Source organism: Pogona vitticeps, chromosome 3 (assembly GCF_051106095.1).
Source record: "Pogona vitticeps strain Pit_001003342236 chromosome 3, PviZW2.1, whole genome shotgun sequence".
NCBI classification, from domain to species: Eukaryota; Metazoa; Chordata; class Lepidosauria; order Squamata; family Agamidae; genus Pogona; species Pogona vitticeps.
The window spans coordinates 20,490,060-20,506,597 of NC_135785.1; the positions used below are offsets into that span (position 1 = coordinate 20,490,060).

The following is a 16,538-nucleotide window of genomic DNA, read 5'->3' on the forward strand; positions in this document are numbered from 1 at the left end:
TTACTATTACTATTACTATTACTATTACTATTACTATTATTATTATTATTATTATTATTATTATTATTATTATTATTATTATTATTATTATTATTATTATTATTATTATTATTATCAGGAAAGGACAAGGAAGAATGGTAACTAGACTGAAACACAATCCTCTAGTTTTCAACCCGTTTATCTAAAGACAGGCTTAAAGAGGGGGAGAAGAGAACAAGACAATGACAAAATGGCTTATGCTGTAGGAAACATGAATGGTTCGGTAGACTGGTAATTAGATTTGAAGCCTTTCACCTCTTAGTCAGTGGTTAGAAGTTATCTAGGGTCATCACAAACTCCAAGGCATTATCACATGACAGATACCCTATGAATACCACTGATAGTTTTCATCTAATGAATAATTGCCTGGTCCCCATTTCTCTCCTAGAAAGTTTTGTCTTCATGCTGCACTACCTCCTTCACTCTGACAGTCTGCGTCTGGCCGCACAATGAACTTAAGCCCACGCTCCTCTCCAGACTTATGTACAGCCAGCTGGAAATCTCAAAGCCTGTGTTTCCTCATTCCCCTGGCAGAAGCCTTTTTAAAATTATTTTCATGACTTCAAGTCCAAATGTTCAGAAAGAAACAAAGGAAGATTTCGGTCTCCCAGTTTCTGCTCACGGATGCCCGTCTCCCACTTGGTTGGGGGCTACCAAGATGGTAGCATAATGACTGGGAAAGGAAGGATGATGATGACGACTAATGAATTACATGTAACATATTTCCCCAAGGATGAGCAACTATAGAAAGTCAGAGATAGACACCCACTTCCTTTTCCACACACCCATATGGACAGCACCTGCTCCTTTTTCACCAAAGAAGTGAGTGGAAAGTCATTTTCATTTTGTCAATACAAAAAGTTTTTTTTTAATCCCCTCCCCTTAGGTTCATTTTGGAAGGAAAAGCATTACACGTGTGAAATTTCATCCAGCTGGAAACTTCTGAGGGTGCGATTACCCATTTTTGGCCTGGAGGTTTTTGAAAGCAAGAGCAGGCTCTGTTCCGGATGGTCTTTGTGGGGCGGATGAAAGGATACAAAATTCTTATCCCTGCAACAGACTGTAACTGTGATTAGGCTCAGGACACCGACTATGTGGGCTTTTGACACCAACAGTGCAGTATTGCACAGAAAACATCCACCTGCAATGACAGGTTGCAAGGGTAAGGGGCAATGAGATTTGGTCCCAATGTTTTTTTAATTTCCTAGAAAGTTCCGCAAAGTAAAAATCCATGCAATCTTCAGCAGTGCCACACCAGTATTGGATGGGGCAGGTTTTCAAGGATCAAGATTATGCTCCTTTAGATGCATATCTTCTAATGTAACAAACATGATTTCATTGGCACTGTTAAGAAATTTCACTCAGTTGTATTAAGAACTTACTGGCATGTAGCAGTTTTACTAGCCTCTTGATTATTACTGCAAAAGAGGATAGAGGTGGCATTTCAGCAGCAGCTACAGACTACAGCTTCTCTTCTCAAGCAACTCACTCTAAACAGGATGTGACAATCAGATCAGATAAGCAAGATGTGATCTTTTACACAGCATGGAAGAGATGAGTTACAAGTAACTAGTTACTTTGGGGAGAGGTAACAAAGGTATAATAAACTTGTATTTGAAATGTAATTTATTGCATTTGTTTTATCAGTGTAACAAAACCCGTTTCTAATTACTGTCAGAAGTTACTTTAAAATAGTGTTTTAAGCCATTCTAGAGGCATTTTGAATCTTTTTTACGCTTATTTTTAATAAACAACAAAAAAAGCAACATGCACTGGAACAATATTACATTGAGAGCATTATACAAATTAATTTTAAAACCTAACTGGCACTGCAGGGAATACCTGATTTTTAAAAATACATTTAAATCTCCAGGAAGCTGAAGACCAGACTTTTGAAATGGAATTATTTTGGACTGGAATTACCAGAATCCGAGCCACCTGCAGAATATAGGGAACTGTAGTCCAAAATTTGCAAGTGGTGTTCAAGGCAGTTTATGTATGGTTACGTAAGTGCTTTCAGACACCTGATCCAGACTAGCACTAGCAAAATAGTGACAGATAATCTCTTCTCCTTAGCACAACAAAACACCCACAAGAAGACACACTAATCAACCATCTATAGAAAAAGACAGAAGCTTATCTCACAGCCATAAATACTCCACTCCCAAGCCAACTACACCAGAGCACAGAGTGCTGTGCTCTGAAGATGCTGGCCACAGAGAATGGCGATACATTAGGAAGAACAACCTTCAGAACACGGCCAAAGAGCCCGAAAAACCCACAACAACCACTAGCAAAATAGTTCCATCACATCAGGTCCTTCTGTTTTCAGACCATATTTCGTATCGTTGAGCAATGGCCCTTTGCCTTTAAATTGTACTCTGAAGTTTCTTCTTTTCCAAATCCAGCTTTTGCTTTCTTCCTTTTTTCCCCCCTGAACAAAATGCAGTTTGCAACGCCTCTTCTCATCAGCTTCCTGTTCTAGATAGAGCCATGGGTGAGGGAAGGTGCTCTTGCCCTCATCCTTAACTTGATGCTCCTTTAAATGCACACAGATACAAATACTGGGGGTGCCTGAATGACATAATAGATAAAGTGACCAACTATCACGCAGGGGCCTTGGTTTGAATTCTCACTTGACTATTGAAATGCATTCGGTGGGGCACTGCAACAGCTAAAACCACTCCTTAAATGTGTCAGTTACCTAGAAAGCCCTATTAATCCTTTCCCATCAAGTCAGTTCTGACTTGTCATGACCCTTTTCAGGGTTTCCTAGGTAGAGAATACTCAGGAGTAGTTTCCCATTCCCTTCTTCTGGGGGCATCCTGGGACTGTGCAGCTTGCCCAAGGCCACACAGGGTGGCTCTTCTCTCAGGAGGCGCAGTGGGGATTCAAACTCCCAATTGCTGTCAGAAACCTAAGCCACTGAGCTATCCAGTCGGCAGAGAGCCCTATTAGGGTTGCTACCAGTCAGTTTCAAATTGATTGCACACAACCTAACAAACCGACAATCAAGTCAGGTCAACGATCTATAGGAGCTATTAATCCCTTTGCTCCTCTCCCAGGATTATTCTGCAGATACGAGCACCTTAGAGATCGTTCCAGCAAGAGACCCACCACGAGGGGATCCTGATCATCTGGTTTAGTTCTGTCCTGTCCTCATGTTGAGAGCAACAACCAGAACATATAGCAAAGCGTTTGAACAGGCTGCATTCCAAAATACCCCCAAAGAGATAAATTCCCCTATTTGTTAAAAATAAAAGGTGTGGGGAGAAGATTATATGAGTCTGTTTCGGAAAGGAACACAAAAATGATGACACTTTTTAAAGACAGCAGGTTGAAGGTATGGAATGGAAGTGACATACTACCCTGTAAATTCTCCACAGAAAGAACATATGCTGGCTTGAGGATGCTGGGAGAAACAGAACCTTCTCTGGCTGTCCTTGTACATGTTGGGTCAGAAGAGACCAATTCTGTCAAGGTTTGCCCTTCACCCCATGAATCAGCTTCATGACTCCCAAGTTGGCACTTCACCCTCCCTCTCGGATTTCCCACATATATCTTTTGCTCCTCGGGTGAATCTCATCTCACTACCAATATGAACCCACTCTCTTCTCTCCATACAGAACGTGCCTGAAAAGCTACATATTCAAGCTTGTTCTCGGGATATTATTAGAAATGCAAATAGAGCTGGCAAGGCTGCACTGGGCAGATGAAGCTTGCCTCTTTCACAAACACCGCCTTTGCTTGCCCTTCTCATATGAAGCTTTCGATTCAGCGGAAGGAGCGTACAACACGATTGTACTCCGCCTCCCATTTTGATATTTATCCTTGCTCCACGGCCAATTCTGAATGGCAAAATATAAGGCCTATAACATGAACGTAGGGCTGCCCTATGCAGAATGCCTGTTCCTTGCGACAGCATTTCCCCTCCACTTGTATGCCTCTTTCCATCAGAGGGCATCCTCTTCAACGCAGAAAATCCTTTTGTTCCTACATGGCAGAGGTGGGCAGCCCCCGGAAGTTCAGAAGCTATACATGCCCATCCATGGATCTACTCCTGTGACACTGCTTTTTGTAGCTTCCCTTGTGCCCAGTAGAGGCCAACTTAAAACAAAAAGGTTGAGTGGCCTGGCTTCATGGAGGCCCCTCAAAACATGGCAACAATGTGATATAAGCACAGAATAATTAAGATGGGAGGGACCTATAGGGTCATTGAGACCAACCCTGTGCTCAGTGCAGGAATCCACATCAAAGCAGATCTGACTGATGGTGGTTCAATTTTCTCTTAAATGCCTCCAGTGTTGGACTGTCACTATCCCCCAAGGTAACTAGTTCCATTGTTGTACTGTTCTAACAGTTAAGACGTTTTTCCTGATATCCCACCTATAAAGGGCAGAAGGTAAATTTAGATGCTATGAAATGTTTAGTTAAAATGAGACTGGAGTCCTTAAAGAGCCTCACATATTTGCAGGTGGCATATTGTTGTTCCCTGCTTTAGAACTTTCTCTTCCATCTTTGATATCAGAAAGGCCACCATGTGGACAGAAGCATCAAATGCTTTTACAGATTCCAAAAGTCCCATTCAGACACTTGGCCTCAATATGATATATTAAAACGTGAGTAAGTTACCCAAGCCTGTCTACTTTGACCTTGTCTCTAATGTCCATCATGTACCAGGTTTGTCCCATCTCTCCTCTAAATCTGAGCAGGGGTTCTGTCGTTGAGTATGAGTAGCTGAATTTCCCAGTGTGTCCAGGCAATTTCTTTTACCAAGGTCTACAATTGCACAGAGTTCTATTAACAGTCAAGAAATACAAGCAGAATTCCTGACATTACTTGCCATGGAAGATGACAAAAACAGAGTCAGAACATATGGAAGAAAATCAGTGTTGAAGACCTCAAGCCCCTCCCCACAGATTAACAGAACCTGTTCAGGTAAAGGCTTATTATAGACTATGGTCAAGCTTAAATTTTAGAGCCAGATCTAGACAAGTCATTGAATGTTCAGCTGCCACTGCAGATGGTAACAACCACAGTACAGAATTGTGCACTCCTACTTTAAAGAACATCTGGAAGAGCTTAGATGCATGTCATGCCACCATGATGTGCCACTTTTTTCATTGAATGAATATTACTTGGTCAGTCACCAGTGCAGTAAGTCTTATCCTTATTCTGATGGCCTATAAATCCCTATATCATTTCGGTCTAGGCTATTTGAAGAATGATATCACCCATATAAGCCTTCTTGACTTTTAAAATCTTTTGGAGAGGCCCTTCTCTCAGTTCCACCACCTTGCCATACTCATTTGGTGAGGACACAAGAGAGGGCCTTCTCAGTGGCTGCTCCCAGGCTTTGGGAGGCACCTTCCCCACTTTTTATCCTTTCGTCATCAGGCAAAGACCTTCCTGTACAGGCAGACTTTTAATCAAGACTTTATCACACAGATATTGATTTTTAACTTAAGGGTTGATTTTTTTTATCCTTCATATATGTTTAGTTGTTTTTAAAATATGACATTTATATAGTGTTTTTTTAAAAATCTGTTGTCATCTATTGTAAGCTGCCTTGGGATTCCTACGGGAAGAAAGGAGCATATAAAGGCAGCATATAAACAAACAAACGAAGGAAGGAAGGAACGAAGGAAGGAAGGAAGGAAGGAAGGAATAAATGAATAAATGAATGAATGAATGAATAATAAATAAATAAATAAATAAATAAATAAATAAATAAATAAATAAATAAATAAATAAATAAATAAATAAATAAATAAATAAATAAATAAATAATGATTTCATGGAGTTTTGTAGCTGGGAAAGTACAATTGCATTTAGCCCTATGTTGGCAGCAACCCAGAGCTGGCTGGTAGGCCTTCAAGCAAGTCATCTCCCATGAGGTCCATTAACATGGAAGATGCACCATCATAATAGTAACGCTTCTATACAAAATACGACAGTGCTACAGTTAGAACATTGTATACCGTTCTAGCTGAACGAATAAAGAAAGCATTTCAGAAACTTGGAAAAGTTGCAGAAAAGGCAGCCAAGACAATCAGGAGTTTTTTATATGGACAAGGTAAATATTTGTCACTTTTTGTTGAAAAAGAAAACAAAGCTGGGTAGGAGTTGTCAGGAAATATATTTATAAAATTATGCATGGTATGGAGACAGTCAAGTGAGACAGATTTTCTCATACCATTAAAACTCAGGAGGTGGATTCTAATGGCTGTAGTCAAAAACCATGAATCTTACAAGAACTGTTTATGGTAGATGTTTGGCCAGTGCTGGGTGGAAGGCAATTCAGGTCTAGCCTACAACAGATGGGAACTGACTCAAATAAAAGGAAGGAGGTAGACAGACTTGTGGAAGGTGGATGTTTCAATGGCTAGCAGCCATAATGGCTAAGTTCAAAGATCAGGAGGCCTTTGAAGGTAGCTGTGGGGCTTCAACAGGAGCAGACAAGACCACATTGTGCTTTCTCGCTCTGTTTGTGGACTTCCTAGGAACCAGGAAGTTGCTGAGATCGATAGAAATCTGTTAATTGGGTCTTGCAAACTGAGAATCATTTTGTATTCCTAATGATCAGATCGGTTGTGTGCTCTGTGAGAATGGTGGCAGCACTAACAGATGGCTCCTGGATCATCTTCCACCCATAGCAAGTCCTTGATCTTCATCATCCTCTAGAAGCAATCCTGTAGGCACTTTTCCTCCTCTTTTCTCATCCTGTTTTCTCAAATGACCTTGATTTCCCTCCTATTTTGTGTCTTTTTCTCCCCAGCAGTATTTTCCAGAGGTGTCTGAACAAGACCTGTTAGAAAAGGCTGGACGTAGATTTTACACAGCAGACAGAACAAAACAATAATGACTGCATTAAGAAGGACTGCAGTGAGGCTAGCAGTGGCCTCAGGCAGCAATATGCTGCTCTCAGAAAGGGACATTTCCTTTGTCAGATCTGTGCTGAAGGATGCCCCAAGGTAGTACTTTTAGATGGCTGGTTAGGGGTGTAATTGTGAGATTATCATAATTAAGAGAGGAAGCAACAGAAAGAGAGAGAGAAAGAGGGAGAAGAGATAGAGAAAGAGAGGGAGTATAAAATTATTTTCACATGCAGCCTGGGGTGGATCAAGTGATAATTATTGTTTCTAGTTCTTCTTCCTCTTTTCCCCTTAAATAATGTCAATATACACCATTTGATTTCCTGGAAAACTAAAGGATTGGTTTAGATTTCTAATATCCCCCCTTCAATGCAGTTCAACGGGACTAAAAGCAATATGAAGAGAGAAGTCATAGAAGAATCACTAGTTTAAACACATCAGCAACAGAGAGATGGACAGGATGGGAAGACAGCTGAGTGCAGATCGATAAAAAGGCATCATGGCAACAATATTAAGAGCACCAGCATCGCTAGCAAAGTATTTCAAGGTCAGCGTTCCGGACATTTTAGGGCCCTAAAAATCATGCTTGCGAACATGATGTGTTTTGTTTCCTAATTTATTTGAGGATCTTTCACTTCCTCACATAGCCAAAGCTCAGCTATTTTATGGTTTAAAAAAAGACAAAAACTGCATCTGAAACACTCAGCAAGGGGGAGGATACAGTGTGAGGGAGATGTTTCTTCTCAATCTCTTGACCTCTTTCCCTGCTAAGTGTGTTGCACAGTATCATATTTTTGAGAGACCCCAAAAATACACTGCAGATCCAACCTGATGACATCGTGCTTCTTGTTTGGCCATGGCATGGAACTCCTTAAAGCTAGGGATTTCTCAATACAGTATTTGTTTTTAAAGCTGCTTCCTACGAAACCTAGTGATTCGCCTCCCACTACAAACACAAACAAAAGTTTGCTCGATTTCTGGATCCCAGTTATATGGTTACATTTTTATAATGCAGTCCTAATTCCCTAATTCAAAGATTCCTCAGCTTTAGAAGGTTGGGAATAGGCAAGAACAAATCTCCTTATGTCAACAACAACAACAACAAAGGAAACCTTCTACTGACTTATTTGAACGAATTGCCATTTGAGGGATCTGCCAGCAGAACAGCTCTGATAGCAAAGATCTGCCAACAAGTGCCAAAAGAAGGAAAGAGGGAGGAGCTGAGTTATGACTGATTCAAAATTCCTCTGGCAAGGGTCACAGATATTGTGAACAAAGTTGGGCCAATGTGATTTTAGTCTTCAGCAGTTTTCTGAAACCCAAGCCTAAGGGAGGGCTGTGTTCAGCGTAGATTCAGCTGGCTTGATTGGTCAGCATTGCACACTTCCACAACTTCTACATTCCGATCACGTTATACTTGAGAGAATGAGTCAGAGCGTACCCATACTGTTGGCCCCTTGGGCAATGCATCATTTAGAATTTAACTTCTTTCTTTCATTTTAAAGATTTGGACATTTATTATACATTAGAGATGGGCACAAACTGAACTATGAACTAAAAAAAAAAAAAACAGTTCGAGGATCCTGTTTTGCCGCAACAAAAGGAGGGCCAAATGTTTTTTCTGCTCGGTGTGGCGTTTTGCTTCAACTTTAGAGAGAGCCAGCCCAGCTCCTTGAAGGCACTGTCTCTAAAGATCGCAGCAGTGGAGGACGAAGAGGAAGAGGCAGCAAGACCAGGCAGGGTGTCCGTGGGAAGAGGGTGGGTGGCAGAGAGGTCGAAGGCATTAGCTCCTCTCTCCCAGGCATGAACAGGAAAAAAGCCAAACCATGACCCAGTTCATTTTTTCTGGGGTTCGTGGGTGGTTCGTGGGTAGCCATGAACTACAAACCACCCCTATTAATCATTTTTCTGGTCCGTGCCTATTTCTATTATAAATATATGAATTCCCACTTTCCAGGGGCATATTTTGAATGCATGGGAAATGGGGCTATTTTAACACACTTCTAGTGCTTCTGCAAACAAAAAGTCATTTCTTCTCAAGTATATCAGACATGCCGATTTAGCCAACTAGGGAACACTAGTGGCAACACATTTGAAAAAGATACCACGGATGTGCATGAACACACACTTTTTTTGTATTTAATGCTTCAGTGCCCTATAAGAATCTTAGTGCATGTCCAGATATAAAGCTCCTAATCAGTAAAAGTCCACTTCTTCCATTCTCCCTTAAAAATGTGGAGGAAATAGTTGGGAAAAAATGTGGTCTCCAAGAAAGAAAAATGACATGATTTAGTAATTTCCCATCTATGAATAACGCACTGTGATTCTTCAATAAAAAGCTCATCTGGAAGTGTCACTAATATCTAAACACAATCCCAAGTAGACTCCAACAATATGAAGAAAGAATGAGTATCAAGCAAGTAGTTTAATTCTATGGTTGAACATTCTCTAGGCACAGACATAGATGGAGTGTCTGTAAGTTAAATCATCAGCTCTGTGATGTTTTTGTAGAGAAGGACTAAGTCCCCTCTGAATGGTTGTCATTACATAATGGGACATTTGTATGGAAAACATATCAGTTTTGCTTCCTGTCAACACCTGATAGGCTGCGGAAAGCTTGTGTAAAAACCTGAAAAGCTACTACTACTAGCTTTGGCATCCAAGTGTTTGGGGCTTCGGAATTCATTGATCATGCCAGCAGGGCATGATCAGTTCTAGAAACTGAAATCCAAAAATTATAGACTACTAAACAAACACTGGTGTGGGCAAGTCCAAACTAGAAGAACCATCATCTGAAGCAGGTACTTTCCTATGCTTCTCAACAATGTCCTAGAACAGAGTGATGAATTTGTGACTTTGGGCTCACTGGCTGGGGATGATGGAAGTCAGAGGCCAACAACTTCTGGAAATATTTGATTGCATCAGCAGAGCAGTTCCAAGTGGAACTCTACTGGGGAGTGACCACCAGATCAAAAAGCTGGTTTTGGTGGCAGGGAAGATCATCTGAAAACCAATGCTCTCTAGGCAGCCTAGAATAGATCATTTCCCTCTTAGCTTCAAGCTTACTTCCACGTTTGTTAAGGTGGATCCAAGGAAACAGCCCCTTCAATGCTGCACCAAGACTGGGTTGTGTCTCCATTGTACGGTACATAACCTGCCTACAGACCATTGCTGGTTCACTCCTTACCATCTTGGCTTGGAAACATACCTGTCTAAGGCCCTGGGCCTCCAATTATTGGAGGGCTCCATCTTCCATCATGGAAGGGTGGTGGGACCTGTGACCTCACCACATCTGGAGGGCCACAGTTGCTCACCCTCCCCAAACTAGATGTTCTGACCATTTCCTATGTCCGTCCCTCCTCCAAGGAGGTCCTCAACATGCCAATGCAATGCAGATGGAGTCCCCTCTTCTTAACACCAACGGAGGGCGTATATGTTTGGGGGTCACCACTATCAAGTGGCCCTTGGGGGTGGGCTCCCGATGGCTGCTTACTGCTTCACCCTTCAGTCCCTCTTTCTCCCCAACTCGGATGCCTACCACTCCCTTCCCTGGGACCCCCCCCCCTCCGCGATGGCGCCGCTTATTTCAGTGGGGCATAGCAGGCGGGGGTACGTGTGGGCAGCAGCCGGATCGCTGCCTCCTCCGCCCAACTCGACTGCAGCAGATCTCCGAGCTGCGGACTTTTCCGCCCTCACCCCCTCCGACCCACCCCACCCAGCGCCAGCGTTTAAAAAGCTTCTCCGGCCATCTGGGAAGGTCCTCGTCCTCAACCTCCCGCCGGCCTCCTCCGAGCCATTTTGTTTCCTGCCTGGGGCTGCGGGGGGGGGGGAATCAGGAGCCGGACGGGAGCGATCGCTCGCCTCGCTCTTCCTCTCTTCGCCGCGCCACCCATCATCCACCCATCACCAGCAACAGCAGCGCCCGCCTTTCCTTCTCGCGTTCTGGCTCTCCAGCCTGCCAAGAGATGCGCACCGGAGCGGGCGGATGATGAGGATGCCGCGCCTCCCGCTCGCCCGAGGAATCCGGCGAGGCAGAGGCGCCCGGCCGCTCCGAGCCGGCGATCGGGTCGGTGCGGCCGCCCTTTCCGCGGCGAGAAGCCCGCGATCGCCCCCGGCAGCCTAAGGGAGCGAGCGAGGCGGGGGCCGGCTGCAGGGCGGCGGCGGCGGCGGCGGCGCTCTTCGGCCCGGACGCCATGACCCGCTCGCCTGAGTTCCCTCCCTTCTCCACCAGAGTCTTTGGCGCCGGCGCTGCGCGGCTTCTCCCGGACCCTCGTTCGGCAACCCTCGGCCAGACGGGCAGGCGGGGCGGTGGAGGAGGAGGAGGAGGACGGCTGCCCGAAGAGCCCCGCTCGGAACGGGATTGCAACCGGCCGGAAGACGGGCGGGGGGGCCGCCCCCAGGGCTCGGCGAGGCTGACACGGAGCCCCGGCGGCCCCCGCCATGGCGCGTCCCCCAGCAGCCCCTCGGCCCAGGCGGCCCAGGCACGAGCGTCGCCCCGCACCGCGCCCTGCAAAGCCGCGCCGCCGCCGCCGCCGGGGCCAGACCCACGCGTGACCTCCGCCCGGCAGGCAAGCCGGCGCGCCTCGCGTTAGGTATTGCTTGCTCCGGGCCGGGCTGAGGAGGGGGAAAGGGCTCGAGGGACCCGGGGGTTTGAGAGGGCGCGCCTCCACCGGGAGGTGAGACCTTCTGCCAGGGTGATGGGGTTGCAGGGCAAAGGGATCGGGCCCTCATCCACTTTCCCTTCCTTTATTAGGTCCTTCCTTTCATTTCTCCAGGCGATCCATATATATACACACACACATATATATATGTACCCATCCATATATATACACATATATTGTATATATGGATCGCCTGGAGAAATATATATTATATAAAATTTATGTGCCCGCGCGCACAGAACGGGTTCAAACGCCGCGTTCCCGCGACGTTAAATAAATCACGACGCAGCTTTTTTTCCCGTTAGCCCGCCGTGCCGCTTCCATGTTGCATCGAGACACTAATAGGCATGATGATGATGATGATGAGCGTGGCGGTGGTGCTGATGATAATGATGATAAGAGGCGCCGCCGCAGCTGATGGCAGCCCTGTGAAGCAGGAGGGGTGGGGGAAGCTGGCCCCTCTTCCGTGGGGGCGACTTCATGGGACTCGGGGCCTTCACAGAGGACTGTTTTGGGGGGGGGCAAGAAAGCTTCGTGTAAGCACGGCTGGCTCCCCACCCATCCACCCACCCCCGATTTCTAAGTGACGCCCACTCGCCGCCATGCAATGCGTTGGGATCCCAGTCCGTTGAGCGTGGCCGAGAGGGTGCGCCCTGTGGCGCCGAGGAATACTTAATAACGGTGTTGGCGAGACGTCATTCCCTTCGGGGCAAACAGTGCCCCTCTCGCAACCCCGACCCCTTTCCCCGTCTGCAAGGATGGGGCGAGGGGTGGGGTGGGGTGGGGAATCCGAGAGCAAGTCGGAAGCCTTCCTCGGACGAAAACACGGATTTTGTGACGAAATGCGCTCCCCCCCCCAAACTCGTTCCCATGAAATCTCCCGGACGCCTCCCTCTCCCCCCAAAAAAACACATTATTTGCAGGAGGCGGCTTTTAAAACCGACCGATCGATCTGGAGGATTCCTTTAGAAAGCGCTGGCTTGCCAAAGCCAGCCGGTGGGTGGGGAGTTCTGTGTATGTGAAAGGTATACTTTAAAAGGATGGATCAAAGTGACCGAGGGAACTTGAGCCCATTAGTGGCAACTTAGTTGCAGATGGGGCGGGGAGGGGGGGGGAAACCGATCGAGGATCCATAGACTCGACCTGAGCGCTTAACCGTGATCCAGTCTCTTATCTGTACTCTGGAGCCACCAGGAATCCTTTCTCTCACTGCCTCCCCCTCCCCTCCTGAGCTTTATCTTTTTTTAACCCCTTACCCCCCATGCTTCCAAGAGAAAAAAAGAGAGAGAGAGAAAGCCGGATTGATCCTTTTACCTTTTGAGCCGCTTTCTCTTGTTTCCTTCTTCTGGGATCCCGGCTGAAACGAGGCAGAGGTGGTTTCTCCTTCTCAGGCGCCAGGCAGCAGTTACGGTGTGGGGTTTTCTGTTCTGAGGTGTGTGCGTGTTTGTGTGTGTGTGTGGAGGGAGGTGTCCTGTGCATTCGGGCAGGAGGCGAGGGAGAGGGCAGCTGCTTTCAGGAGAGGGCCCTGGCAGCCGACGGGTTAAATCCTGCCCCTCTTCTACTCCTCTCTCCTCCTCTGGCAAGGCAAAGCAAGGCAGGATGCGACCCGCTCCCTCCTGACCGGAGTGGCTCCGGCACAAGAGGAAGAGCTTTTTAAAGCGCTCTGGGCTGGAAAGAGAAGGGAGCCTGTTGGATCGAGGAAAGGGCAGAGGGAAGGCTATTCCGTCCCACCCCCAGCTGCAGCAAGGGAGGGGTGGGGAATGGCAAGAGGAGGGGGGGTGGGAGAGAGAGAGAGAGAGAGGATAAGGATGAGGTCCAGCCGGGAGGAGAAAGAAGCTCTCCAGTAAGTTTCCTCCAAGGTGGCCCTTCTTGCGTATTTCTCTTTGGCCGCTTTCTTCTGGGACAGGTTTAGATCCGATGGAGAACTGCAGGTAGTGGCTGGAGAGAGTTGAGAAGAGAGAGGAGTTTTAGGATGCTAAGGAGGTGAGCATCTTTCCTGGCTGGGTGTGGGGAAGAGGGGCGGGTATCCTCTCCCCCTTTAATGGCTGCAGTGCTCAAGGATTTGTCGGGATTTGCACACTTCACCCAACTCCGGAGACATTCCATCTCTCTCTCTCTCTCTCTCTCTCTCTCTCTCTCTCTCTCTCTCATCTCCCTTCTTTTTGTAAATGATCCTTTCTCCATCCCCCCTTCCTTCCCAGGAGGGAAGTGCTCCCCATCCTCCTTGATCGGCTTCTCTCTGCTGGCCGCTCCCGCTCGCCCCAGTCTTCTGGGGGGGGTCTCCCTGCTCCTATTTCCTCCCCCACCCACCCACACCCCCCAAAATAACTTCCCCCAAATAATCCTCCCCCTCCTTCTTGACAGGAGGAAGGGGGAGGCAAGGGAAAGGGGGAGGTGGCAAACCCAGCACTGCCAGGGCTTCCCATACGCAGCCGAGCGCCCCCGACCCGGTGCCAAGCGCGTCCTCCTACATTTGTTCCCCTTTTCTTGAAGCTCGGATTCATGACGTGGGAGAGAGAGAGGGAGGGAGGGAGCGAGAGGGAAGGAGAGAGGGAGAAAGAGAGAGAGAAAGCCTGATCTGGGGGCAACAAGAGGCAGAGAGAGGCATCCAGGGAGAAAGGGAGAGAAAAAAAATTAAGAGAGAGGAAGAGAGAGAGAGAAGGAGTGGAAGCCTGAACCTGCCGGCTCCAGAGAGACCTTCCCTCCCATCCTTTTCCAGAAAGATGAGCTGGTGGTGGTACCCAGAAAAGGCGGTGGTGGTGGCGGCAGCAGCAGCGGCAGGAAAACTGAGAGCCTGCATCAGCCCCCTTTGCCTCCTTCCTCCATTGACTGTGCCAAACAGCATCTCTGCATCCTAAAGAAGCTCATTGCATTCCTCGCACGTCTCATCTTTGCTTGCTCGCCCCCCCCCTCCTTTCGCCTCAGCCCTCAGCAGGAGTATAGAAGCAGAACAGAGAGAAAGAGAGAAACCGGCCATCCTTTCCTTTTGGGTATATATATATTTTTTAAAAGAAGCCCTTGGAAATTCTATACATGCCTTTGTCTTTTTTTCTTTTTCCCCCAACTGGTTTTGCCGTTCCCCCTGCGCTCTCTAAATGTGCTAAAAATCTCTCCTTGGACCTGGTAAGTACAACCTCTTTCTGGATCCCTCTCTTCTCTCTTTCTCTCGATTCCTCCCCTCCCCCCCACCGCTTTTTGTGCCTCTGTAGAACACCCTGTATCTCTGTCAATAGATCGATATTATTATCAATAGATCTATATGCACACTGGAGTAGCTAATGTATTTATTTCTGTGACTAGACAAAAGGCGAAAAGGCGGTATTGAAAGGAGACCTCTCTGATTTCCCTCATTTCTCATTCGAATCCTCTCGGGTTCTTTCCTTTTAACCGGCATCTCTGTTTCCTATATTTGGAAATTGATCTTCTGGTTTCATTTTCCCCCCATCTTTTTAAAAATCCTCTCTTGTCTCTTCTATTTTGCTTCCAAAATGTGGTGTGTTCTTGGTCAAGGGTCCCCCACCACCACCACTTTTTGTCCTAGTCAGATGGAAGGAATTCCCTTTCTCTGCATGGGGGTGGGGGTGATGGAGTGCCATATAATCCAAATCTACGAAGCTGCTTTGCTAGAAAGGGAGCTGAAATAAATACCGAGGCTCTGACCAACCCTTTGAATGGGCAACGTTTGAGAAGGGCTGCAAAGCCACTGTTGTCAGGATTCAGATTTGTCAAAGATTTATTCCCCACTGTCGGAATGAGCTAGGGAGAAAGAGGAAAGCCAGAAGGTCTACCTTCCCCAATTCAGGAAGCAGGGTAGCTCATAGGGTGATAGTAACCTCATTAAAGTAGACTCTTTTGTGAGCTTTTTAGGACAGAGCTAGGTATTTTTAAAAACAAACAAACCTGGGGTTAGTGTTAAGGCATTTTCTCTCACACACTTTATCTCTTTCCCCTCCCCACCTTTTGATTACCTACAGGCAGAAGACATCCTAATTACAATCCCATCTCCACACATAAATACACACACACACACACACACACACACACACACACACACACACACACACACCATCAGCCTTTTGAATTCCCTCGCCTTCAACTGTCACTTCCCCCTTGGATCTACGGATGGCACAGGCATGTGCTTCCCGACTATTAATCATCTCTAAATGCTTTAATCAGTCGAAATGACTAATATGGAGTGTGCATTTATCTGATCCTATACCAGTTGTGTTAATCTCTTTGGCCTGCTCAGAAGACAAGAGGTTTATTCATTTCCCCCTGTTGTGAAAGAACGGTTGCTGCTCACCGTGTGCAGGGACAGAATCCCAGCGAAGAGCATCTCTACAGAGGGCAGAGATGCTGGAAACTTGTTTTATCGCCTTCCGAAATAAGGGCTAGCCCAGCGTGGGTGGACTGAATATCCTCAGCCTGGAAATGCATAACTTTGAAGTTAAGTAGATGTGTGTTTGCAGCAATATATTTTAGTTGGTAGTCTAAATAGATGCATCTGTAGCACAGAGAGACCTTTTTCCTCACCCTGCCAACTTTTTTCCTACTTAAAGCAAGAGTAGAGGTAAGACTGAAATACCTACTGTTGCCTCTTGAGCTTGGGTTCTTTCTATATCGACAAAAAAATGCTGGTGTACCTTTCACAACATAGGCCCCGTAGGTCCATCTGCTGTTGTTCATGGCGGTGTCATTTACCAAACAGCCTAAAGGAGGATGGATGGGGTGGGAGAGAGAAGGCCATGGCATGATTAAATTTCTCAACATCAGTTCAGCTGAAAGTGGGGGAAGAATTTGCTAGCAGTTCTAGAATTTGTTTGCTGAATGAACTTCCAAAGAGCCCGAGAACCCCCCTTCCCTGATGAGGAAGGAATTGTTTGCTTTGGAATACCAGACTGGAAAAAAAAGAGTTATTCGCTGTAATCTGTTTGTGTGTTGTTGTTTTTAATTTCTGTTGCAG

General features: G+C 46.4%; 1 protein-coding gene across 6 annotated transcripts in view; it reads left to right on the forward strand.

Annotated features, from left to right (window-relative positions):
• The first annotated feature begins 13,944 nt into the window (after window positions 1-13,944).
• Window positions 13,945-16,538, forward strand: part of SLITRK3 (SLIT and NTRK like family member 3) — a 37,246-nt gene continuing 34,652 nt past the window's right edge. For 5 of the 6 annotated variants that reach the window (XR_013542918.1, XR_013542919.1, XM_020815072.3 and 2 more), the window contains exon 1: window positions 13,945-14,698. The gene's annotated coding sequence lies outside the window, so the exon portion shown is untranslated. The other variant, XM_078389021.1, reaches the window with a different exon arrangement.